The 26,705-nt window shown below is 46.7% G+C and overlaps 1 long non-coding RNA gene across 1 annotated transcript in view; it reads left to right on the top strand.

The window, feature by feature from the left end:
* The first annotated feature begins 319 nt into the window (after nucleotides 1-319).
* The window catches only part of LOC144685222 (uncharacterized), a 112,800-nt gene continuing 86,414 nt past the window's right edge, over nucleotides 320-26,705 (top strand). Inside the window, exon 1 of the long non-coding RNA XR_013577676.1 lies at nucleotides 320-434. This is a non-coding gene — a long non-coding RNA (uncharacterized LOC144685222). The remainder of the gene's footprint in view (nucleotides 435-26,705) is intronic.

The following is a 26,705-nucleotide window of genomic DNA, read 5'->3' on the forward strand; positions in this document are numbered from 1 at the left end:
TTATCGATCATTGCAACACCCTAAAATGTTCTTCACTGTTTGCAGTCTTCAGCAAAAAAACATTTTGTAGCCTAGCTCACCAGAATTTTAGCCACCTTTCAACACAGGATTTTGTTTTTAAACCAGTGTGATTATGTTTTCCTTTAATACACATCCATGAAATGTAAGTCTTTTCTCCCAACCTCGTTTTGTATGAAAATGATCAAAATTATAAAATACGATATTCAATCCCTCCGCCCTGAAAATCTGATTCTGTACCAGACCGTCTTTCCTATAAAAGCTCTGTCTAACGGGCATAAAGTGCCCTGTTCTGCTAATAGGCGTCAAGCTCCTTTGTGAATTGTGATTGTGTGGATGACATGGGCCGGGGATTTTCCCGGATTTTCCACTGCGGGCGTGTTGCGGCAGCCCAGCCAAACGTCCATTGACTGTCGGTAGGACCAGACGATCCCGGTGGTGGGTAGAGCCAGAAAATCCCGCCTATGTTCTGTGGACTTTTAACTTGGAGCTCCCTTTATTATGTGTTGCCAGGCACATTTGTTAAGGTCAAACCTTTGAAGGGCTGTTTGCCCTGTGTTGATAAACAGCTGGTCATTTGTGGATTTAATAGCCTGATGCTTATTTGAGTTGTGCTGTAAATTCTATAGGCGTTGCAAAGGGTCATGGAAATTACAAATGGTCGAAAAAAAAATCGCACTGTATGCCAGCCTCTATTTTGTGACAGAACTAACTCATTCATAGCCGTTAATGTTTCACAAAGTTTTCCATTGTATGTGTAAGGAAAAACATTTTGATGTGGTCTCATAGCTAATTTAGCAGGCAGCTTGATTTCATTGAGATAAAAACAAAAAGCTACTGCGGATGCTGGAAATCCAAAACAAAAACAGAATTACCTGGAAAAACTCAGCAGGTCTGGCAGCATCGGTGGAGAAGAAAAGAGTTGACGTTTCGAGTCCAACATGACCCTTCAACAGAACTGAGTAATATTAGGAGAGGGGTGAAATATAAGCTGGTTTAAGGTGGGGGGGGCGGGGAGAGAAGTTGAGGGTGGGGTGGTTGTGGGAACAAGCAAGCAGTGATAGGAGCAGTTAATCAAAAGATGTCACAGACAAAAGGATCAAAGAGGTGTTGAAGGTGGTGATATTATCTAAACAAATGTGCTAATTAAGAATGGATGGCAGGATACTCAAGGTACAGCTCTAGTGGGGGTGGGGTGGAAAGACTGGCAAGGTATTAGTTGTAGATATAAAAATAATGGAAATAGGTGGGAAAAGAAGAATCTATATACATTATTGAAAAAAAAAGGGAGGGGGAAGAAACGGGGTGGGGATGGGGGGAGGGAGTTTAAGATCTAAAGTTGTTGAATTCAATATTCAGTCCGGAAGGCTGTAAAGTGCCTAGTCGGAAGATGAGGTGCTGTTCCTCCAGTTTGCGTTGGGCTTCACTGGAATAATACAGCAAGCCAAGGACAGACATGTGGGCAAGAGAGCAGGGTGGAGTGTTAAAATGGCAAGCGACAGGGAGGTTTGGGTCTTTCTTGCGGACAGACCGCAGGTGTTCTGCAAAGCGGTCGCCCAGTTTGCGTTTGATCTCTCCAATGTAGAGGAGACCGCATTGGGAGCAACTAATGCAGTAGACTAAGTTAGGGGAAATGCAAGTGAAATGCTGCTTCACTTGAAAGGAGTGTTTGGGCCCTTGGACAGTGAGGAGAGAGGAAGTGAAGGGGCAGGTATTGCATCTTCTGCGTGGGCATGGGGAGGTGCCATAGGTGGGGGTTCAGGAGTAGGGGGTGATGGAGGAGTGGACCAGGATGTCCCGGAGGGAATGATCCCTACGGAATGCCGGATTATCCTCCACCATTTCCGCCAACTCCAGCATGATGCCACCACCAAACACATCTTCCCTTCACCCCCCCCGGCGGCATTCCGTAGGGATCGTTCCCTCCGGGACACCCTGGTCCACTCCTCCATCACCCCCTACTCCTCAACCCCCACCTATGGCACCTCCCCATGCCCACGCAGAAGATGCAATACCTGCCCCTTCACTTCCTCTCTCCTCACTGTCCAAGGGCCCAAACACTCCTTTCAAGTGAAGCAGCATTTCACTTGCATTTCCCCTAACTTAGTCTACTGCATTAGTTGCTCCCAATGCGGTCTCCTCTACATTGGAGAGATCAAACGCAAACTGGGCGACCGCTTTGCAGAACACCTGCGGTCTGTCCGCAAGAAAGACCCAAACCTCCCTGTCGCTTGCCATTTTAACACTCCACCCTGCTCTCTTGCCCACATGTCTGTCCTTGGCTTGCTGCATTGTTCCAGTGAAGCCCAACGCAAACTGGAGGAACAGCACCTCATCTTCCGACTAGGCACTTTACAGCCTTCCGGGCTGAATATTGAATTCATCAACTTTAGATCTTAAACTCCCTCCCCCCATCTCCACCCCGTTTCTTCCCCCTCCCTTTTTTATTCAATAATGTATATTGATTCTTCTTTTCCCACCTATTTCCATTATTTTTATATCTACAACTAATACCTTGCCAGTCTTTCCACCCCACCTCCACTAGAGCTGTACCTTGAGTGTCCTGCCATCCATTCTTAATTAGCACTTTTCTTATATAATATCACCACCTTCAACACCTCTTTGATCCTTTTGTCTGTGACATCTTTTGATTATCTGCTCCTATCACTGCTTGCTTGTCCCTACAACCACCCCACCCTCAACTTCTCTCCCCCCGCCCCCCACCTTAAACCAGCTTATATTTCACCCCTCTCCTAACTATACTTCAGTTCTGTTGAAGGGTCATGTTGGACTCGAAACGTCAACTCTTTTCTTCTCCACCGATGCTGCCAGACCTGCTGAGTTTTTCCAGGTAATTCTGTTTTAGCTTGATTTCATTGCTTGCTATGGAAGCCTATTAGATTTATCTTGGTTTCACATCGGACAAGGGATATGTGTAGTTGCAATGAGAAATGACTGATACACACACAAATAGCAGTTTATTAGTGTAAAACCATTAAATATTAAAGTAATGAGGACCCAAGGGACCAGTGAACATAACAAAATCACATTTTAGATGACCTATCAATCACGATCAAGGCAAAAATGGAAGATTTTTAAAACTATGGAGTAAATGAAAATTTCAATAAACTAATGGAGAAATAGCACTCAAAGATGGTTTTATTAAGAAAAAAAAGCATTTCAATGTTGAGTTTGCCGTACATTTATTTCAGAAAACTAAAGCCAAGTTAAATGAGTTTTTTCTTTCAAAAGTTAATAAATGGTTAACCAAGTTGGAACAAAGAAAAACAAACTATATAAAGCCTACAGGAAGGATGAGGGAGGAAATTTTGCCAGGAGGATAGGATTTGTCCAAACGAATTTCAAGGAGCAGTAATAGTGCAAAGAGGACTCTAGTGCAAAAGGCAGACACCCCAGTGTAGTACGGAAAGAACATTTCACTATGAGATGCTATATTTTGGATGAGACATTAAAATGTGGCCCATCTCCTTGTTTGGTGAATGTAAAAGGTACCACTGCACTACTTTTGAAAGAAGAATAGGGGTGTTATCCCCAGTGTCCAGGACAATGTTTATCCTCAATCATCATCATAAAAACAGATGACCTGGTCCTTATCACTTTGCAATTTGTGGAAGCTTGTTGACCACAACACGTTTCTTACATAATAACAGTAACTACACTTCAAAAAATACTTTATTGATCGTAAAGTGCTTTGAGACATTCACTTGTGATGAAAAGCACAATATAAATGCAAGTCTTTTTTTTTAATGATCTAAAAATATCTAGGACTAGAAATTGGTCTTCACCCATATTTGTGCCTGGGGGTTTATGATTTGCAGCTGTTTGCATAGACACAGGAACCATGCAAATTTTATGCTGCCTCCTCAGCCCTGCCCTCAGTAGGGGGCCTTATAGTGTTCCCTCTTAAGGGGAAGATGTGCTGAATCACAGGAAGCTACTACTGAATTCCATTGCTGCAATTGTGAACAAGGTAAAAGGAATGCCAGGACAGTAAGAGGGCCTCCAGGCAGGGTCCGGTGCAGACAGTGCCAAAGACCGGGGCCCGGAGACTAAGGGGGCCTGGCCTCAGTGTTTTAAGTGGAGTTCTCAGGCCAACCACACTGAACACCAGAGCTTCAGACCTGAAAGATCAGCTTTAAAAAATCAGAACCGCCAGGCTGAGAATTATGATCCTTTTAAAATTGACCTGTCAGGTCATTTCACTGAGTTGTTGCACTGCTGCTTCTCAACTTTAGGCAGCTTCGTGGTCCCAATTTTTTTTCTGAAAAGCCCGCCAGAAAACCACGAAGCTGCCTGAAGGTTAGCAGTAGTGTAGCAACTATCAGGAGGGTACTCTTTGTTTAAAAATGGTAAGTCAAATTCCGGCAATTTTAGAACCATTTGAGTGATGTGCATGTGTGTGAGGCAGGGGAGGGGCTGGGGCTGGCTAGGGTTAGGGACCGGTTGAGGGAGAGGGGTTAGGGGAGGTGTTGGGTGGGTAGGTTGCTAGGGGGTTTGGAGGCAGGTTGGAGGAGGGTTGGGGGCATTGGAGAGGGATTGGGGAGGTGTTTGAGGTGTGTTGTGGAGAGGTTGGGGGGGGTCGGAAGGTGTTGGAAGGGGTTGGGGGGAAATTGGGGTTGTGGGAAGGTTGGGGGATAGTTGGAGGGGAGGTGGTAGGAGGTTGGGGGAGAATGTAGGGGGTAGGTTGGATGGGGGGTTAGGTTAGTAGGGGAGGGGGGGTTGGGGAGGAGGGCTGCAGGGGAGGTTGTGGGGGGTTAAGGGAAGTTGGTAGGGGAGGTTGGTGGGGCTTCATTGGGGCTGAGGGTGGGGAGGTCACCATTAAGGTTCAGTACAACAAAATTAAATACTACATACTTCTTAAAATTCTGTTTTGAAATTAAACAAGCATATAAAAGCAGTCTAAATTTTCATTTTGCCCTAATGTAGGTAGGCACAATTCTGATGACATGTTGTGTTGATGTACCAGAGGCTTGAGAATCTTGGGCCTCATCAAAATAAATGTCTGAAACTAAAAAGCAGGATTGATGCAAAACAGGGTGTTGACTCACTATCACCTGCTTTATTACTCGTGCAAAGTCGGGGAATTAAATCCCTATTTGTCACTAAGAGATTGCTTAAAGTAAGGTTTCCCAAATCTCTACCCCATCCTAGGTTCCATCCTGTACCCTCCTGTTTAAAATCTAGCCAAAGATGGTCCCACTGTGGGAGTAAAATTTCTCTGGGGGTGAGGATTCCATTGTAACTTTGTCAAAAAAATTCATTGAAATCCCAAAGAAATAGCATAAAGGGCTTTCACTATAAAGGGCCTTTATAGAAACCCAACCCAATGGCTTAAGTGCTTCTAGAAATGATTTCTCTTGGAATTTTGCTGTTACACTGTTACTTGCTCTTGGAGCTTCTAATTCATTAATTACATTTTTCTACTTAATTTGCCTGTTTCTCTCACACCTCAAACAATTAGAATTAAAAAACAATACTATTTGGACATTTATTCAGTACAAATCTAATGCAACATCATATGGAACCTGTGGACAGGCTGTAAATTTACAGTGTAGAACACAATTGTACGACAGTGGCTTGGTGGCCAGCGAAGAAAGAATGGTGAGGTTGTATTAGCTACAGGACTGAATTGTTTTGCAAATGTAGTGATTTCTTTGTAGCCATATTCCTAACAGTTGATTTCTCTGTGATTAATTATCCTTAGAGAATCAGCATTGGGCCTCCATATTTCACCATTGCTCCAGTCATTCTACCAACTGCATGCAGCTATAATGAAAGAAAGACAAAACCTACATACATACAGCACCTTTCACAACGCCCCAAATTGTTTTACAGCCAATTAAGCACTTTTGAGTTGTAGTCACTGGTATACTGTAGGTAATGTTATCAAATAGTAGAGCAGGCTCAAGGGGCTGAATGGCCTACTCCTGATCCTAACACATATGTTTGTATGTCATTCTGGAGGGATACAATGAGCTGGGATAAATGGCCTTTGTCATCCATAATTATCTTGCAAACAGAAGGTTGGAATCATGCCTGGAGTTCTGTTTATTTTGTGGCTAATGAAAGTTTACTGTGAGTGGGCTTTGTGGGGTGAGATGGCCAGGACAGGAGTGCATAATGAGCTCATAGTGAATTAGTAACCTCTTTTACACTGCACATATTTCTTGAGTCTTTTCTATCGAATTCAATCTTGTCCTTTTGTCTATTTACCTATTACCCCACTCTATCTTTGTGCTTTTTATGAGTTTTTTGAGGTATTGAAATATTGTGATAAAGTTATGTTGCATAGTGGATATTGAAAACATATTGTCTTGAGAAGCAGCAATCAGCAGTCTTCAGATTTGCTGATCAAGAAAACACAGATACAGTTGTGAGCCATTCAGTCTTTATCCTCAGGCCTCTTAAAAGCTGTGTCACACAGAGACCCCTGAGGGCTCAAACACTTCTCACTGACAGTGAAGACCTAAAATATTCAATCATTTCACTACGTATTGAATCTTTCCCCCAAATATGAAATTACTATCACAGTGTCCATATGGTACAATTTGCAGAACATGTTAACGAGGGTTGAGGCAAACACTGAAATCAGTGTTATTGTCTGCACAGTGTTCTTAATAGCTAATGGGATATTTTCCTCTCAAATTAACAATATTGCATGATGCTGTTAAAGTAAAATGTGTACTCTCTTCTTTAATGGTCACGGTGGGGCACACACAAACTAACACTGAATTATATTGTTGCTGTTTTTAATATCAATAACCCATGCTGCATATATATTGGACGATATTTGTAACCAGATGCCAACAATGGGAGCTATCATTTTACTAGGACCTCGCTGTGGTTGGTGAATTGATTGTTGAATCTTGAACTTATCATGCATGATTGAGGGGGAGGGTTAAAGTTGGGGACGAAGGGGAATAAGGGTCCCCAAGCAAGAGAAGCACGAGGGCCTATGATTTCTCTCCCTGGCCCTGCCTCCAGGTTCACTGATGTGGTGCTGGAGACCTTACTGATGGAACTGGACAGGAAGCAAGAGGCCACGTTTCTGCAGTGGGCCTCAAGGAACAGCTTCCGAAGGGAGTGGGAGCGGGTGGGAAAAGGGAAGTCAACTCCTGAAGCCTGAGGGCCTGACAGCAGTATTGGAAGGAGTTCAATGACCTCATGCAGTCAGTAAGTGCATCTTCATATGACATCCCATAACCACCAAGCCATCAGCCTCTCATGCTGCTCAGTGCACTCCCCATCACTCATCCAGCAGCACTCCCTCACACTCAGGACTCATGCCAAACATTGACATACTCTACCTCACCAACACACACTTTTCAATGCAGCCATCCTCAAACCGCACTTCTAGCTGCCATCAATGCCTCCAGCTTTTCAGTGGTGGCAGGCACACTGTCAAATCACATTGCAACACAATCATTGACATTCTGCCCTCTCTCTTGTTGGACAATGTCACCCATAACAGGAGGGATCAGCAGAGAACTGGCCTGAGGGGCTAGCACACATTCATTCAGCTAATCAATGGAGGAGGTGGTGCTTCATATCATAGGGCCAGCTGCAACAGAGCATGTTGCCTTCAGCATTACTTAGACCATCCAGGATAAAGGTATGTCGCAGCCTTATGCCCCTTCTTGACTCCCTCCTCACCCACTCCCTGCTACCTGGCATGCAGCATTTGATGTGACCATGGACCTCTCGCTTCACATTCCAGCCCACACCCCTTCCCTCAGCCTTACCCTCCCTTTCTGCTCTTATGCTTTCAGATACCCAAGAGCTTCTGTCTGGCCAGCCATATCACATCCTAGAGGGCAAACAAGGTAGGAATAAAAAAACAGATTGTAAGAACTTTTACAGGCTTATAAAAAGGAAGAGACTAGCTAAAGTAATCATTGGTCCCTTAGAAGCAGAGACAGGAGAAATTAGCATGGGAAATGAGGAAACGGCAGAGAAATTGAACAAGTATTTTGTGCCTGTCTTCACAGTGGAAGACACAAGTTGTATACCAGAAATGGGGGTAACCTAAACATAAAAAGAGTGAGAAAGTTCAGGAAATTAATCACAGTAGAGAAAAAGCACTGGAGAAACTTAAGGGGCTAAGACCTGGCAAATCCCTCGAACCTGATGCCCCATGTTAGGGTTCTAAAAGAGATAGCAGCAGAAATAACGGATGCTGTGCCAAAGATTTCCCAAAATTCCCCAGATTCTAGAATGCTCCCAGCAGATTGGACATTAGCCCTTCAGTTCTGAAGAAGAGTCATATACAACTCAAAACATATGGTGGGATTTTCCGGTCCCATTTGCCACAGGACCGGAAATTCCCACCCGAAGTCAATGGGCCTTTTGCTGGCCTGTCAAATTTTGCATCCTGCAAGTAATGATTCCTGCAGCGCACAAAACCGGAAAACCCCACCCTTTAACTCTGTGTCTCTGGATGCTGCCAGGCCTGCTGAGTGTTTCCAACACTTTTTGGCCCGTATTTTCTCCCTGTCGGGGGTGGGTTGTGCGGGAGTGAGCACGAACCCAATCGGTGCCCCCGGTCGGGTCTGTGTTGCCATTTTATGCAGACGGGCCAATTAAGGCCCGCCCCACGTGACACTCGCCCAGAAGCGCTGAGTGCTCCCTGTGCGGGTGCTGGGGGGCATTCCCTGAGCCCGGGCCACAGAGTTGCCTCAGGGAGACTGGTTTAAGTTTTAAACATCTGAATAAAGTAATTAAAAACTTTTAAAACATGTCCCCTCATGTGACAGTGTCACATGAGCAGGGACATGTCAATGAATTTTTAAAATAATTTTTATTGAACTTTTAAATCCTTCATAAAACCTCATCCCACCCGTGGATGAGGTTCCATGAAAAATGTGAAGGCCGCCTGGGCTCTTCGCCTGCCCGCCAACCTTAAGATTGGACAGGCAGCTCATTTAATTGTTTTAATTAGTTTTTAACAGGCCTTAATAGGCTTTTGCCAGTTTGGCTGGTGCGCAGCTGACTCAGGTGCACGCCCGCCCAACTGAAAATCTAAATGATGTGCCGTGACATCGGGACGCTTGAATGATGTCACCCCGCATCATTTTAAGTGTCGGCGAGTGGGCCCCACCCCTACTCGCTGACCGGGAAATTCTCCCCTCTGTTTTCAATTTGCTTTTCCAGCATCTGCAATATTCTACTTATATTTCAGGGGGAGTGGTAGTTTTTTAAAAATTCATTCACTGGATGTGGTCTTCGCTGGCTGGGCCAGCATTTGTTGCCCATCCCTAGTTGCCCTAGAAGGTGGCGGTGAGCTGCCTTCTTGAACCGCTGCAGTCCATGTGGTGTACGTACACCCATAGTGCTGTTAGGAAGGGTGTTCCAGGATTTTGATCCAGCGACAGTGAAGGAACGGCAGTATATTTCCAAGTGAGGAAGGTGTGGTGGTGGTGGCATTCCCATCTATCTGCTGCCATTGTCCTTCTAGATGGTAGCGGAATGGGTTTGGAAGGTGCTGTCTAAGGGGCCTTGGTGACTTCCTGCAGTGCATCTTGTAGATGGTACACACTGCTGCTACTGTGTGTCGGTGATGGAGGGAGAGAATGTTTGTGGATGTGGTGCCAATCAAGCGGGCTGCTTTGTCCTGGAGGGTGTCAAGCTTCTTGAGTGTTGTGGGAGCTGCACTCATCTAGGCAAGTGGGGAATATTCTATCTCACTCCTGACTTGTGCCTTGTAGATGGTGGACAGCCTTTGGGGAGTCAGATGGTGAGTTACTCATTGCACGAATCCTAGCCTCTGACCTGCTCTTGTAGCCACAGTATTTATATGGCTAGTCCAGTTCAGTTTCTGGTCAATGGTAACCCCCAGGATGTTGATAGTGGGGGATTCAGTGATGGTAATGCCTTTGAACATCAAGGGGCGATGGTTAGATTCTCTCTTGATGGGGATGGTCATTGCCTGACGCTTGTGTGGCACAAATGTTACTTGCCGCTTGACAGCCCAAGCCTGGATATTGTCCAGGACTTGCTCCATTTGGACATGGACTGCTTCACTATCTCAGGATTTGCAAATGGTGCTGAACATTGTGCAATCATCAGTGAACATCCCCACTTCTGACCTTATGATTGAAGGAAGGTCATTGATGAAGCAGCTGAAGATGGTTGGGCCTAGGACACTACTCTGAGGAACTCCTGCAGTGATGCCCTGGAGCTGAGATGACTGACCTCCAACAACCACAGCCATCAACCTTTGTGCTAGGTATGACACCAACCAGCAGAAAGTTTTCCCCCTGATTCCCATTGACTCCAGTTTTGCTAGGGCTCCTTGATACCACACTCAGTCAAATGCTGCCTTGATGTCAAGGGCAGTCACTCTCACGTCACCTCAGGAGTTCAGCTCTTTTGTCCATGTTTGAACCAAGGCTGTAATGAGGTCAGGAGCTGAGTGGCCCTGATGGAACCCGAACTGGGCATCAGTGAGCATGTTATTGCTAAACAAGTGCCGCTTGATAGCACTGTTGATGACCCCTTCCATTACTTTACTGATGGTCGAGAGTAGACTGATGGGGCGGTAATTGGCTGGGTTGGATTTGTCCTGCTTTTTGTGTACAGGACATACCTGGGCAATTTTCCACATAGCCGGGTAAATGCCAGTGTTGTAGCTGTACTGGAACAGCTTGGCTAGGGGCGTGGTAGTTCTGGGGGACAAGTCTTCAGTACTATTGTCAGAATATTGTTGGGGCCCATAGCCTTTGAAGTATCCAGTGCCTTCATATCACTTGGAGTGAATCGAATTGGCTGAAGGCTAGCATCTGTCATGCTGCGAACCTCTGGAGGAGGCCGAGGTGGATCACCCACTTGGCACTTCTGGCTGAAGATTGTTGCAAATACTTCAGCCTTGTCTTTTGCACTGCTGTGCTGGGCTCCTCCATCATTGAGGATGGGGATATTTGTGGAGTCGCCTCCTCCTGCAAGTTGTTTAATTGTCCATCACTATTCACGACTGGACGTGGCAAGACTACAGAGCTTAGTTCTGATCCGTTGGGCATGGGATCGCTTAGCTCTGTCTATCACTTGCTGTTTAGCATACAAGTAGTCCTGTGTTATAGCTTCACCAGGTTGACCCCTCATTTTTAGGTATGCCTGGCTGCGATTGCCATTGTCGTTTCTGGTGCCGGGTGGTTCTGCAGTTCCATTCCTTTTTTGAGTCTTTGTAGCGGTTTGATACAACTGAGTGGCTAGCTAGGCCATTTCAGAGTCAACCACATTACTGTGGGTCTGGAGTCATGTGTAGGCCAGACCAGGTAAAGATGACAGATTTATTTCTCTAAAGGGCATTAGTGAACCAGATAGGTTTTCACAATGGTTTCATGGTCATCATTATACTTTTAATTCCAGATTTAAAAAAAAAATTCAAATTCCACCATCTGGCCTGGCGGGATTCAAACCTGGGCCTCCGGAGCATGACCCTGGATCTCTGGATTACTAGTCCAGTGACAATACCACTATGCCATCACCACCCCTTTTGACAGCTCACCCGAAGGTGAGGCCAGGGACAGGTAATTGAACAAAGGTAAATAATTAACTTCTGTTTGTGTAATTGGGCATCTTGTTAGATAAAGATGTTAATGAGATGGTTTTTGCAGTTGGCCTTTATGTAGATTGTGGCCAAGGGGATGCTGTGACTTTGAAACCAGCTCTGGCGTGTACTGAAGGGCTCCCCGAGCGGTCAGAGCATTGTGTGAACAGGCTGATTGTCTGCTCCACCTTCTCCTGTGTCTTTCATTATATGCCCGCTATTCTGGTGTGTTTAGGTGGCATAGTGGGACCATTAGCTATGTGTACAGGGGGTAGCCTTTGTCCCGAAGGAACCAGTGCCTGGTTCTCTGTGGAGGGCTGAAGGTGATGGGTATGGCCAACTGGTGCAGGATGAATGCATCGGGCTTTCAACAATATGATGTTTTTAGTATGGCCATACATCAAGTGTACAATGATAGACTTTTAGCCCTTGCAGTTCCTGTTACTCTCCCCATTGTCATTGACCCTGCAGGGCCACATGTGTACAGTTAATAGCACCCTGCACCATCGGGAATCCCACTATCCTAGTGAAACCATGTGCCCTCTCATCCTGCTTATCCCTGCTGAGGGAGAAGATGGGGTATTGCCCTCTTAAAGTAGATAGACTCCCTGTCCTCCCTCTTGCTCTGATGGACACCATTCTGTAAGATGTTGGAGATTTTTCCCGCTCCCACCATAATGATCCCAGAAACTTTGAAGTTCAATTACACTGTGACTGTTATGGTGACGGGCAGTGCTGTCCTCGCAATGTGAGGCTCCAGGTCAGATTGTAGTAGGTGGTGCAGTTCTGTCACCATCTCCTGGTTGAACCCGAGTTCAACTGCTCCTGAGTGAGGTGAATGTAAGAGAAATTGTCCCAAAAAACCCTTGGTGAAGAGGGCCTTCTGTGGAGAGCCATCTTCCCCCTCCCTCTTCAAAGAGCTTCCCCTCTCTGCAGCCTCTGCTACATCTCATGGTCATGTTGCAGACTGGAAGGCACAGCAATCACAGTCCCCATACCTCGGTCACTGAATCCTCCCTGAATTTAAACACCAGATATCCAAAAACTAGAAGAAAAGTCAGTGCATGCATAAACTCAGCCAAAGCAGACTAAGGGCGGAATCATCCCAGATTTGCACCATGTGCGGTAGCGAGTGGGTAAAACAATGTTTTACCCGCCGGCCGCAATGGCGGATTTTCATGTTGTATCGCCCGAAACCCGCTGTATTAATTATGCGTTCCCAGGGAACATGCTGTTTCTATGGTGGGCAGGGTCTCATTCACCAGCCACGCTATCATCTCGCCGCTTCATCACGCCGGGTGTTACATTTTAAAATCCACCCACGCACACACATCTCAGCGCTTCCAGGCCAGGACTACTGCAGGGAAGATGTCCACAAAAGGCAAAAGGACTACAGCCCCTAGGTTTAATGACGCATCACTGGAATGCCTTTTGGATGCCCTGGAGGCCTGTCGTGATGTCCTCTATCCCCCCTCTGGCCACAGGATGGGCAGTGCTGTGACCTACCAGGCTTGGGAGGCGGTGGCAGTGGTGGTCAGTGCAAACGCCCTTCAAAGGAGGACAGCCACCCAGAGCCGCAAGACGATGAATGATCTCGTCTGTTCCGCCAGGGTAAGTCACTCCTCTCATCACTCTCAACTCACAGACTCACAAACTCATCACACATCCACAGGGCCCTCACTCACTGCCGGTTCAAAGGACATCACCATTCACCCTCTCACACACAATTTTATTGTATTCAGCCTGTCCATGGGACCATTCACCACTCACATACTTATCATCTGGCCTGGCAGGCGTCCTGCTTACAGTCTCTCCATCTCTATTCATGCAGGACAAGCTGGCACACAACAAGAGGGAGAGGTTGCAGACCGGTGGAGGGATGCCTAAATCAAGGTCCTCACGGACTTTGAAAACAGAGCCATCCAGCTGGCCGGCGAGGATCTGGACTGTTCCTGTGCTGATGGTGAGGTCGGCACTGGTCTACCATGTGAAGATCCAGCAGTGCAACATCCATCTGACAACCTGTTCCACAGGCCACTGCCACACGCTGATTATCTCCCCTTGCTTCCGCAAGCACATCCGGGAAACAGCCAACGGAGTCCACGACCCAGGGCCTCCAATCAAGCCCCGAAGAAACCTCTGAAGAGGAATCTGGAGGCACCCTCCCTGAAGTCCCGTCACAGCGCTCATCCATACCCTTCACCAGTGCAGAGACACACACCTCGGTTGGACCTAGCTTTAGAGTAGCCTTGGGATCACAACCTGGTGAGCACATCGCACTATCTGATCCACAGTAGGCGGTGGTAGGGACCTCCCTGGCGCCCGGTACTTGGAGGACTGCTGGAGACCAGAAATCTGCTGAGTCTGAATCAGATCACGAGGCTCTTGTCTTGGTCATGTCACCATTGCTGGAGCTGCAAAGGCAAGCTCGGGAACATCAGGAAGGGATGTCCACTGCACTCCTCAGTTTGCAAGGCATGATGGAGGAGTCGCAGCCTTTAGGCTGAGGTGATAGCGCCAGCATGCCAATGCACCGAGGTCAACACTGGTAGGATGGCAGCCGCCATGAAGACCTTGGTCCAGGATGTTGCTCCTTTACTGCTGCGCAGGCTGAACTCCATCGCTGACGCCATAGTTGGTCTCCAATAGTACGTGAGAGAGGTATGGGGCAGATCGATCTCACTCCAGCTACCCCTTCTCCTCAAGGAGTAAGCCAGGGGCCCTCAGGTGCCCATTGGGGGGAGGATTAACATGTGTAACCTCCCCAGAACCACCCATCCAGGTGACTCCGAGAATGTCCGGCCCATCCAAATTCCCTATTCCTGTGACCTCAGCAACTCCAGCTCCACAGACCAAGGAGGGTGCCACTGCCACACCGCAGGACCCCGAAAGCAGGCCGTGGGGCCTCCCATGTCTAGGCCCTCCAGAGGACACCTGCCAACGTCATCACAGATAGAGCTTAGCAGTCAGCAGGCTGCCTCCACCTCCACTGTGGATGTCCAGGGAGCAACAATACGTAGCAGCAGGGTTAGGAAAGTTAAGAAGATGTAGTTGCACAGCCTGGGCACGGGTATTAATCATTTGTACATAATGCTCACTATTGTTAATAAACTCCCAAGAATATCTCCCTGCCTATAGCTCCTTGTTCTGATGAGCAGTGTTTGTGTCACTCAGATGTGAAACCTTTCTGCACAAGATAAAGGCAGGTGTCTCAGTCCAGGGCCTCTTCCCCTGTGCTTTGTGCAGCCTTCAGACCTAAGTGATGGTCCACCCTCACACTCTTTGGACACATTACCTCAATGGTGCTGGTCATTGCTGCCAGAATATGATGGGCAATTGTCACAGCGTATCTCATTCCCTCCGTGTACTCTCAGCATCTTTAAGGTGGGGCTGGGCCCCATCTCTTCAGCATCTGTGACCAGTAGTGCTGTGCTTCTGAAGGGGTCAGGTGCTGAAGGCGGACAAAGGATCAGATGCTTCTAAAGTTTCATGGCTGCTTCTCTATGATATGACCCTGATCACAGAGCACAAGCGAGCTGCCTTCGGCCATACATAGAAACATAGGAACATAGAAAATAGGAGCATGAGTAGGCCATTCGGCCCTTCGAGCCTGCTCTGCCATTATTCATGATCATGGCTGATCATCCAACTCAATAGTCTGCTCCCGCTTTCTCCCCAAAACCTTTGATCCTTTTCGCCCCAAGAGCTATATCTAACTCCTTCTTGAAGACAGGAAACAGGCATTCTCAGGGCCTATGTGAAGATCTATAGAATGTCCTCACTATGTCGTCATCATCCTCCTGCAATCGAGCAACTATTAGGACTTCCACTGCATCTCCATGACAGAAGCATACTCACAGAGGTTATGGCATTAACCGTAAACCAGACTGGAGTCAAACGTTCATAGGTGCAATGTGATGATCTATGGTGTCTCCTCAATGCATGTCATCATCATCCTCCACAAATCTAGCAGACATGAGAGCCTCCTGAGTGTGCCTCCCTTGTCTGGCCAGCACGAGGGCCTCATCCCCATCATCGCTGCCTTCGAGGACCTCCTCACCTTCATCCCCGTCGATGTTCTCCTCATAATAGGAGACCTCCAGCTCCTCCATCTCCTCCTTAGCCAGCTGCTCTCTCTGTTGCAGCTTCAGGTTGTAAAGGGTGCAGCAGGCGACGATGATGCATGACACCCTCTGTGGACTGTATTGCAGGGCTCCACCAGACCGGTCCAGGCATTGGGACCTCATCTTCAGCATCCCGATGGTTTGCTCCACCAAGTAGCGAGTTGCAGCATGAGCCTCGTTGTACCATCGCTCTGCTGCAGTCTGAGGCCGCCGCACGGGTGTCTTCAGCCACGGCCTCTGCGGGTAGCCATTGTTCCCAAGGAGCCATCCCTGCAGCTTCAATGGACCTGGAAGACATCGGGGATCTGTGACCGACTGAGAATGTTGGAGTCATTCACACTCCCTGGAAACTGTGTGCAGACCTGCAGGATATGTTTGTGGTGGTCGCACACCAGCTGCACATTCAGCGAATGGAATCCCATGTGGCTGACATAGTTGACAGCTTGTTACGAGAGACCTGAGTGCCATGTGAGTGTAGTCAGTCACACCCTGCAGCTGTAGGAAACCCAAGATCTGGGCAAATCCAATTGCTCTTGTATTCCGGCTGTCCTGGTCCCGGGCAAAATGTACAAAGTTGTGTGCCCTCGCAAAAATGGCATCCGTGACCTCATGGATGCATTTGTGGTTGGAGGCTTGAGAGATCCCGCAGAGGTCACCTGTGGAGCCCTGAAAGGAGCCACTGGCATATAAATTGAGCACCGCAGTTACTTTCACGACCACTGGCAGTGGATGCCCTCCATGTCCCCGTGGCACCAAATTTTGCAGTAGCTGGCAGATACGACCGACCAGTTCCCTAAACATGCACAGTCTTCAGTGACACTGATTCTTGTTCATCTGCAGGAGTGAAAGGCAGTATCTATAGACCCTGGGTCTCGCTAGGCACCAACCAGCGACAGCTCGTTATGGCTCTTCGGTGGCATATGCCGGAGGCCCAGCCACCCCTTCTTCCCGAGGGTGTTGCTTCTCCGTCTGTGCAACCAGGAGCCTCATTCGTTCTCTCCTCCATCGTCTTTGTTCTCTGTAAGCCATCAGGCATACAGCTAGTTAACCAGGCTCCATGATCCTGATGTACTCCTCCTGCAAGATGAAAGAGAGCGACAAGTTTTGGTTAAGTCTGAAGGCCCCTTAGCGCATCGCAGAGAGTGCTGGCCACCACTTGGATTGGCAGAGATTAGTGTACTGCACGGCTGCCCAAAACTCCACCCACCTCCGCCCCACTCCACCCGACTGATTGGCACCAGCTTCTCCCATTGGACTGCATGCTGTGCTCTCAGCTCTGGCGCACACATTCTCCTGACCCACACTGCAAGGCCGCCCTGTTAGCTTGAACCATGGGGGAGACTGGTCCAACTGAGATGCTGACATTGCAAGGGGCTGTGAGCACCTCCAGCAGTGACTGCTCCATGGCCAGCGTTAGCAAGGAGATTGTACAACATGCCCAGTCATCCAACTGTTCTGCAGTCCACTAAAACACTCATTGCTTTGCAGTCTGTGCCCAAGGGGTGAAAAGCTCAGGAGCACTTGGTCGCACTTTGATGCCTCTGCGTTGCTTGAGTGGGCGGAGAAGCCAGAGGCCTGACTCCAATCATGTCAATGTGGCTGTGCCTGAACTGTCTCAGCTGCAGAGGAATGGTCACATTATACAAGGTTTCCCTAGTGCGTGGCCGCTTCCCTCGCCCAGCACCCCACGCACCCCCACCCCGCACATGCTTGTGCGCTACCTTTAACTTCAAGGCAGCCCTTGCCCACCCCCACTCCCCAAATCGCCTCAACTGCAGGGCAGCCCTTGCCCCACCTACCCCCGCCCCTGAATGCGCCTCAACTTTGAAGTCCAACAGGCGACCCAGGCGAACGCTGTGCAATGTTACTGTGCACTTACCTCCGAGTTCCTCTCAAAGTGCAACCTGCCAAGTGCACGCCTTTTATATTCTGTTGTGAGACACGTTGGGCAGACGATCCAGCACGGGGGGAGGAATAATTCTAGGGGCTGTCCTTATAATGATATGCTGATTGATTACAATGAGGTTCCCGACGTCCGATGGCAGGGAACGTGGCTCACCATCAACAAGCTGAGCAGGTATTCGCAAACTGGTTTCACAACGTTGTGGAACCAATTTTTGGCCTTCTCGCCATACTGTCCGCTTATGCTACCAAACACGTCTGACGCCAGTGGGCACGGAAAATCCCGGCCTAAGTCAAAAGCACCTCACCGCCAAGTTGGTGCCTGGCCCTTTAAATAGCACTGTTGTGCGGGGGATGGGGAGTGTTCATACTGCTGAACACCTGGCCAGCCAGGAGTGATCGGCAAAGGCATTGTTTGGACACCTGTTGACAAACTTCCTGAAATAGTGCTAACTCGGCTGGAATGGCACTTTGACAGTATGATAACACCAGTCCTGTTTCTTCCAGTGCAAGCATGGCATGCCTGTACAAGCACCCTTTCCATCTTCATGAAGGAATGTGCGGGAATGCTGGGAGTGGCGGAAGTGAGTGCAGTACCATCTTCTTGCCGTGCAGTTTCCATAGCAATGGAAGCAGCAGTGCCACTCTAAGGGGTTTGATCAGTGCTCGTTTACCCTTACTGTTGCTTCTTGACTTTAGTATTTTATAAAGGACAGACTCACAGTAACACAGGGGTTTAGACTCAACCACAAACGTATTTATTGACAGAACACCTCCATTGCCCCTAATACAAGAGCTCTACACTAGTGTAATGATGCCACACAACATTCTAAACTACAAACATTTATAAAACTCCACTGAAAAGTCGATCCACAGGCAAAACCCCACGTTTCTGCCCCAAAACTTACTCGGTCCAACTCAAACCCCCTTTCAGGATTTAATTACTACCCTTAAAGCTATCATTAATTCTCAGCCCCAAAATCCATGGATCTGGCTGATACAACTCCCCACATGGCTGGTCGTTCCGGTGCGAGCTGTAGATTCGTGAATCAGGTTGACCGTTCCTGATCCTCCATGGTGACTGCAGTGCCAGACCCCATGGCCTTGGCCTTTCTATTACAAATCTTGTTTATAGTATCAAAGTACATTTCCTGGAGCACATTCTGTTTGGATGGGCATTGCTTAGCACCCCTTAATCTCTTTAGTCTGGTTCCTGCCTTGGTTCAGACAACCCATTCATCGCGCTGTTGTTTCCGCAACTGAAACAATGGACTCCATCCCAGTGTGATGTCTCTGAATCTCAAGTTAATGTGCATGTGATAAGATCTCCTTAGCTGTTGTTGATGTTTGCTTGTGTGATGGCTGTTGTCTAGGGTCATTTGCTGTGATGGTCTCCCAGTTTCTTTAATTGGATTGTCTGATGGCATCTGCTTTGTGTCTTTGAAATGATAATGTCCCAGTATCTTTACACAGTATTGATTTGGTTTCGGTATTGACACGTTTGAAGATACCCTTGTGGTACAGCCTGCCTCTGTGTCGAGGTTTGGCCTGTTTTGTTTTGCAGTGTTTATGTCCATGAAGCGAGTTCTTATGGGGTTTTTATATGTAATAAAGCCCAGTTGGAGGCGTTTCTGATCCTACACCACGGAGCCCAGTTTCTCGCCCTTTGCATCATAAATGCTAACGAGCAAATAGAGTGGATTTTAGGATTCTAAAGCTGAAAGAAGCAATCAAACAAAAGATAATACAATAGTTCAAATGTTAAAAATTAATTTCCTGTCAGTATTTCTAGCATAAATGGTTTATGTTAAATATGTAACTGAACAGTCTACATCATCAGAGATGTAAGGTCACAAGGCAACAGAGTATGCTAGGACAAAAACAGAATTACCTGGAAAAACTCAGCAGGTCTGGCAGCATCGGTGGAGAAGAAAAAAGTTGACGTTTCGAGTCCTCATGACCCTTCAACAGAACTGAGTAATATTAGGAGAGGGGTGAAATATAAGCTGGTTTAAGGTGGTGGGGGAGAGAAGTGGGGGGGCAGGGGAGGTGTGGTTGTAGGGTCAAGCAAGCAGTGATAGGAGCACCACCAAACACATCTTCCGTTCACCCCCCTGGCGGCATTCCGGAGGGATCATTCCCTCCGGGACATCCTGGTCTACTCCTCCATCACCCCCTACTCCTCAACCCCCACCCACGGCATCTCCCCATGCAAACGCAAAAGATGCAACACCTGCCCCTTCACTTCCTCTCTCCTCACCGTCCAAGGGCCCAAACACTCCTTTCAAGTGAAGCAGCCTTTCACTTGCATTTCTCTCAACTTAGTCTACTGCATTCGTTGCTCCCAATGTGGTCTCCTCTACAATGGAGAGACCAAACGCAAACTGGGCGACCGCTTTGCAGAACACCTGCCGTCTGTCCGCAAGAAAGACCCAAACCTCCCTGTCGCTTGCCATTTTAACACTCCACCCTGCTCTCTTGCCCACATGTCTGTCCTTGGCTTGCTGCATTGTTCCAGTGAAGCCCAACGCGAACTGGAGGAACAGCACCTCATCTTCCGACTAGGCACTTTACAGCCTTCCGGACTGAATATTGAATTCAACAACTTTAGATCTTGAACTCCCACCTCCAACCCCACCCCCTTTCCGTTTCTTCCCCCTTCCTTTTGTTTTTTCCAATAATTTATATAGATTTTTCTTTTCCCACCTATTTTCATTATTTTTAAATCTATAACTTTTATGCCCTGTTAGTCTTTCCACTCCACCCCCACTAGAGCTGTACCTTGTGTGTCCCGCCATCCATTCTTAATTAGCACATTCGTTTAGATAATATCACCACCTTCAACACCTCTTTGTTCTTTTGCCTGTGACATCTTTTGATTATCTGCTCCTATCACTGCTTGCTTGTCCCTACAACCACACCCTCCCACCCCCCCACTTCTCTCTCTCTCTCTCCCACCCCCCCACCCCCACCTTAAACCATCTTATATTTCACCCCTCTCCTAATATTACTCAGTTCTGTTGAAGGGTCATGAGGACTCGAAACGTCAACTTATTTCTTCTCCGCCGATGCTGCCAGACCTGCTGAGTTTTCCAGGTAATTCTGTTTTTGTTTTGGATTTCCAGCATCCGCAGTTTTTTGTTTTTAACCTAGAGCATGCTAAGAGTTGGTTCTATTTGATGCCTCGTACTATGCCTTGTACTGTATATAGTTAGTAGAATGTTCAGTAAAAAGTAAGGTTTACCAACAGCCTTACCTCCAGCATTACCATGGGCAACCTCATCTAAGGCCCACAACAATGAAAATAGAGTATTGACTAAACAAAGTATAATATTAACTGGATTTCCTGACTCTATTTCTCAACTGTTAATGTACAGGTGCCCCTTCCTAAATGCCGTCAACACAGAAAATTATCAAGGGAATACAGGAGATTTTACTCTCTCCTTTTCTGTTGTAATCCCTGAATTGGTCAGAGATGTACCACAGAGCACTCTCAACTTGAAGTACTCCAAACAGCACAAAACTCGTTTTTTGGAGAATCTGAACCAATGGTTCTTTTTGTCTCAGGAAATGAACAGAGTGCAATCAATTAATTTTCAGCAAACATCCAAATGATCTTGTCAGTAAAATTAGTCAGCTGGAAGGTAGAATAAGTTAAAATGTGCAAAATAACAGATAAGAATACATCTGTCAACCACAATTAGCAAACTCTGCAGGAGGCTAAAGGGATAAACTGTTGAGGGAATTTACATCTAAAACTATTACCAACCTTGTTAACTGTAATGATGCTATATTGCAATACAACTATTTTGTTCGAAAGGAATATTTAATTTGAAATGTCCAGTATGAATCTCTTCTTTCCCAAACTACAGCCCATTGATATTCCACTCTTCCTGAATTACCACTAGACTAGTAATCCAGAGACCCAGGTTTGAATCCCCCCATGGCAGATGGTGAAATTGGAATTCAATCTCTCTCCTTTCCCACTATGCCCCTTTCTCTCCTTTCCTGTTCTGATCCACTCTTTCTCTCCTTTTCCACTCTGTCTCTCCATTCCTACTCTGTCTCTCTCTCTTTCTCTCCTTTCCCATTGTCTGTCTCCTTTCCCGCTCTGCCTCTCTCTCTGCCGATCTCTCCCCCCTTTCCCACTCTGTCTCTCTCCCTTTCTCCCTCCTTTCCCAACCTGTCTTTCTCTGCCTCTCCTCTTTACCACTCTTTCTGTGGCTCTCGCTCTCTCTCCATGTCTCTCTCTCTCTCTGGAGCCTGGACACCTTCCTGACCGTCTGCAGGGGCCGTGCCCCTGTCCTGGGCCATGGATTGAGCCAGTGGGGGAGGAGGTGGTGGAGGTGTGGGTTGCAGTTACTCACATTCCAACACCCAGTCGGCAGCTTCCCATCTCTAGCATCTTGGCACTGCTCTGAGTAGCAGTGACAGCCTTTTTCAAGCCTCTGGGTCAGGATCCCTGCCCTGTGCCCCTGCTCACTCCTTGCAGCCTGGATCGCAGGTGACGGTGGTGACTGGCCCCGAGTGCAGCACACGGAGGGTGGGAACAGTGTAACAGTGAAAATGGTGACAAAAATCAGAAAAACAAGCCCTAAAGAACTAAAAACCTTGATATATTCCTCTCAGGTTGCTTTGCTCAGCGAACACAGTTGCATGCCTATCTACTGGTGAGTGAGTTGGAAAACAGAATACTGCAGACACAGAAATCAATGTAGGATTGGAGGAGCATCTGTAATTATGGGCGACCTTAATCTGCATATAGATTGATCAAATCAAATTAGTAACAATACCATAGAGGAGGAATTCCTGGAGTGTATACGGGATGGTTTTCTGGACCAATACATTGAGGAACCAATTAGAGAACAGGCCATCCTAGGCTGGGTATTGTGTATTGTGAAAGGAATAATTGGCAATCTAGTTGTGCGAGGCCCCTTGGGGATGAGTGACCATAATATGATAGAATTCTTCATTAAGGTGGAGAATGACATAGTTGACTCTGAGGCTAGGGTTCTGAACCTTAACAAAGGAAACTACGATGGTATGAGGCGCGAGTTGGCTATGATGGGTTAGGAAACGTTACTTAAAGGGATAACGGTGGATAGGCAATGGCAAACATTCAAAGAGCGCCTGGATGAACTGCAACAATTGTTTATCCCTGTCTGGCGCAAAAGTAAAATAGGAAAGTTGGCCAAACTATGGCTCACATGGGAAATTAAAGATTGAATTAGATCCAAGGAAGAGGCATACACATTGGCCAGAAAAAACAACAGACCTGAGGAATGGGAGCAGTATAAAATTCAGCAAAGGAGGACCAAGGGATTGAGTAAGAAGGGGAAAATAGTGTATGAGAGTAAGCTTGCGGGGAACATAAAAACTGACTGTAAAAGTTTCTATAGGTATGTGAAGAGAAAAAGATTGGTGAAGACAAATGTAGGTCCCTTACAGCCAGAAACAGGGTAATTTATAATGGGGAACAAAGAAATGGCTGACCAACTAAATACATACTTTGGTTCTGTCTTCACAAAGGAGGATATAAATAACATACCAGAAATGTTGGGGAACACAGGGTTTAGTGAGAGGGAAGAGCTGAAATAAAACAGTATTAGTAGGGAAATGGTGTTGGAGAAATTGATGGGATTGAAGGCCGATAGATCCCCAGGGCCTGATAATCTACATCCCAGAGTACTTAAGGAAGTAGCCTTAGAAATAGTGGATGTGTTGGTGGTCATCTTCAGAGATTCTATAGACTCTGGAGCAGATCCTACAGATTGGAGGGTAGCTAATGTAACCCCACTATTTAAAAAGGCAGGCAGAGAGAAAACAGGGAATTATAGACCAGTCAGCCTGACGGCAGTAGTGGGGAAAATTCTATAGTCTATTATAAAAGTTTTAATAACTGAGCACTTGGAAAACAGTTGCAGAATTGGACAGAGTCAGCATGGATTTATGAAAGGGAAATCATGCTTGACAAATCTACTGGAATTTTTCGAGGATGTAACCAGTAGAGTTGATGAGGGGGAGCCAGTGGATGTGGTTTATTTGGACTTTCAGAAGGCTTTCGACTTCCCACTTAAGTCCCATTTAAGAGATTAGCATGTAAAATTAAAGTGCATGGGATTGGGGGTAGTGTATTGAGATGGATAGAAAACTGGTCGGCAGACAGGAAACAAAGATTAGGAATAAACGGGTCTTTTTCCGAGTGGCAGGCAGTGACTAGTGAGGTACCGCAGGGATCGGAGCTGGGACCCCAGCTATTCACAATATATATTAATGATTTAGATGAGGGAACTAAATGTAATATCCCTAAATTTGACACAAAGCTGGGTGGGAGGGTGAGCTGTGAGGAGGATGCAGAGATGGTTCAGTGTGATTTGGACAAGCTGAGTGAGTGGGCAAATGCATGGCAGATGCAGTATAATGTGGATAAATGTGAGGTTATCCACTTTGGCAGCAAAAACAGGAAGGCAGGTTATTATCTAAATGGCTATAAATTGAGAGCAGGTAATGTGCAGCGAGACCTGGGTGTCCTTGTACACCAGTCGCTGAAGGTAAGCACGCAGGTGCAGCAGGCGGTAAAGAAGGCAAATGGCATATTGGCCTTCATAGCGAGAGGATTTGAGTACAGGAGCAGGGATGTCTTGCTGCAATTATATAGGGCCTTGGTGAGACCACACCTGGAATATTGTGTACAGTTTTGGTCTCCTTATCTGAGGAAGGGTGTTCTTGCAATAGAGGGAGTGCAGCGAAGGTTTACCAGACTGATTCCTGGGATGGCAGGACTGATATATGAGGAGAGGTTGAGTCGGTTAGGATTATATTCGCTGGAGTTCAGAAGAATGAAGGGGGATCTCATAGAAACCCATAAAATTCTAACAGGATTAGACAGGGTAGATGCAGGAAGGATGTTCCCAATGGTGGGGGAGTCCAGAACCAGGGGCCACAGTCTGAGGATACGGGGTAGACTATTTAGGGCTGAGGTGAGGAGAAATTTCTTCACCCAGAGAGTGGTGAGCCTGTGGAATTTGCTACCACAGGAAGTAGCTGAGGCCAAGAAGGAGTTAGATATAGCTCTTCGGACAAAAGGGATCAATGGATATGGGGAGAAAGCAAGAGCAGGCTATTGAGTTGGATGATCAGCCATGATCATAGTGAATGTCGGAGCAGGCTCAAAGGGCAGAATGGCCTACCCCTGCTCCTATTTTCTATGTTTCTATGTTAAGATGAAGCACATGCTGTTTATTAACACAAGTAACAGAGCACTAACACATGTGTGCTTCTCAAACCAGACCCTTTTCTAAGTTATCATTAACATTGTAGACCGCGCTACACAGCAATTGGGTAATACAGTCACGTGGTCAATCTGCTCACATTCTCTTAAAAGGTGCATTGCACTTCAGGTTACTAAAAACCTTAAAGCAAACCGACATTAAGCAGGGTGACTTAAAGCGAGATCTTACTGTATAGACGACCCTTGCTTATTTCTTTTGTGCATCACACTTATTTCCAGTCATGTGACCAAACAGGACCCACTGCCTTGCTCTCTCTTCATAGCCCTATATATTCCTCTGATTCAAGCAGTAATCTATTATTCTCTTTTCAAAATAAAATGTTCTGTGCCTCAACCAATTTTTGTGATAGACAATTCCACATTGCAATAATTTTCTGCTACAAGAAATTTCTCCTACCATCTCTCTTCACTCTTGTGAATGCATTGATCATTTTAAATTGATGATACCTTGTCAATGACAACCCACCGAGTGAAAGGAAGGTTAAAAGCCTTAATCCAAGAGCTGCACTGCCGAAGGGGCAGCAGGCAGGACTTCTGGTTGCAATCCTGAACGTGAGATCACTTATATAAGAGGTAATGAGTCACGATGCTAGGATTCCTTCCAGTGGCCAGAAAAGGGAAGAGAGGTGAGTTTTCCCAAAAAGTTCTCCCCCTGTCCAGGTTGCATTGATTTTCGATAGAAAACAGGTCTGAATTCCTAGCCTATAGTCTTTCCCTAATCACATATCGAAAACTTCATTGAAACATTCACTTAACCTTCTCTGCCCCAATGAAACTGCGATAGTATCTGAAACCTTTCTGAATAACTGCATCACTTACATGAAAGGTGCATTTTATTAACTTTTAAGAAAAATGCAGCATCCAGTGATATGAATAAGTGGAATGTTAGTTTGAGAGCTATAAAGGCACGTACATCTGCCAAACAGCTGGTGGTTTTTAGGAAGATTTTTCATGATCCAGACGAAGGGTCAGTGTTTTCCCAATTGAATAAGTAAGGAGTGAATGGTCTCCTAATTAATTACAATTCAAAATAATTGCACATGTGAACTACAGAGTTAACTTTTTGGAGCACACTCTTGTTGCCAAGTTAACAGCAAAAATGTTTATCAAGCAGCCAAAATCAATCTTTCAATGACACTGTTAACAGCTGAAATTGTGATGCAAAAACCTTGCTCTTGTTGTTCAGGCAACGGTTCTTGTGACTTCTCAAAGTGCCATCTGAAGTAAAGATAGAAGACATTAAACAGAGGTGACATGAATCTCCCAAACCCAGAGCAAGATTGGGTGGAGTTGATAGTTTCACATCATAGTCTGCTTTCCACTCTGCAGTGACACTAAATCTGCATTGTCAACCCAGAGTCAGGGCTTGGCTTGACCTCACGGCAAAGCGGAGAGAATGTCCCTGGAGAAGGGAGTCTCACTCCACTTGGGTTTGACACTGCGTGGAGTGCAAATCCAGCACGGTGTCAGACGTGTTTTATAAAGGCCCCTAACTTCTGAGTTCTGGGGCGTCGTAATTGTGGAATACTCAGAAGATACGTTGGGGAATCCCTCCAGAAGCCCCCAGTTAAGGATTGCACAACATTTGCCCAGGGAGTTCAAACTTCCGTTGGGCAATTACCTTGCAATAGAACCATCCAAAAGCACGATATAAATCGCAAACTCTGGATGGTTCTGACTGTCTTCCAGTAATAGTTACCCAGGAAAAGTTAGAAGAATTAAAACCACTTCTAAATCCTGGGTAACTAAACTACTGACCCCCATCCCTACCCACCATGGGACTTCCCCCACCCCTACGACTCGC

Source organism: Cetorhinus maximus, chromosome 10 (genome assembly GCF_964194155.1).
Source record: "Cetorhinus maximus chromosome 10, sCetMax3.hap1.1, whole genome shotgun sequence".
In the NCBI taxonomy this organism is placed as follows: Eukaryota; Metazoa; Chordata; class Chondrichthyes; order Lamniformes; family Cetorhinidae; genus Cetorhinus; species Cetorhinus maximus.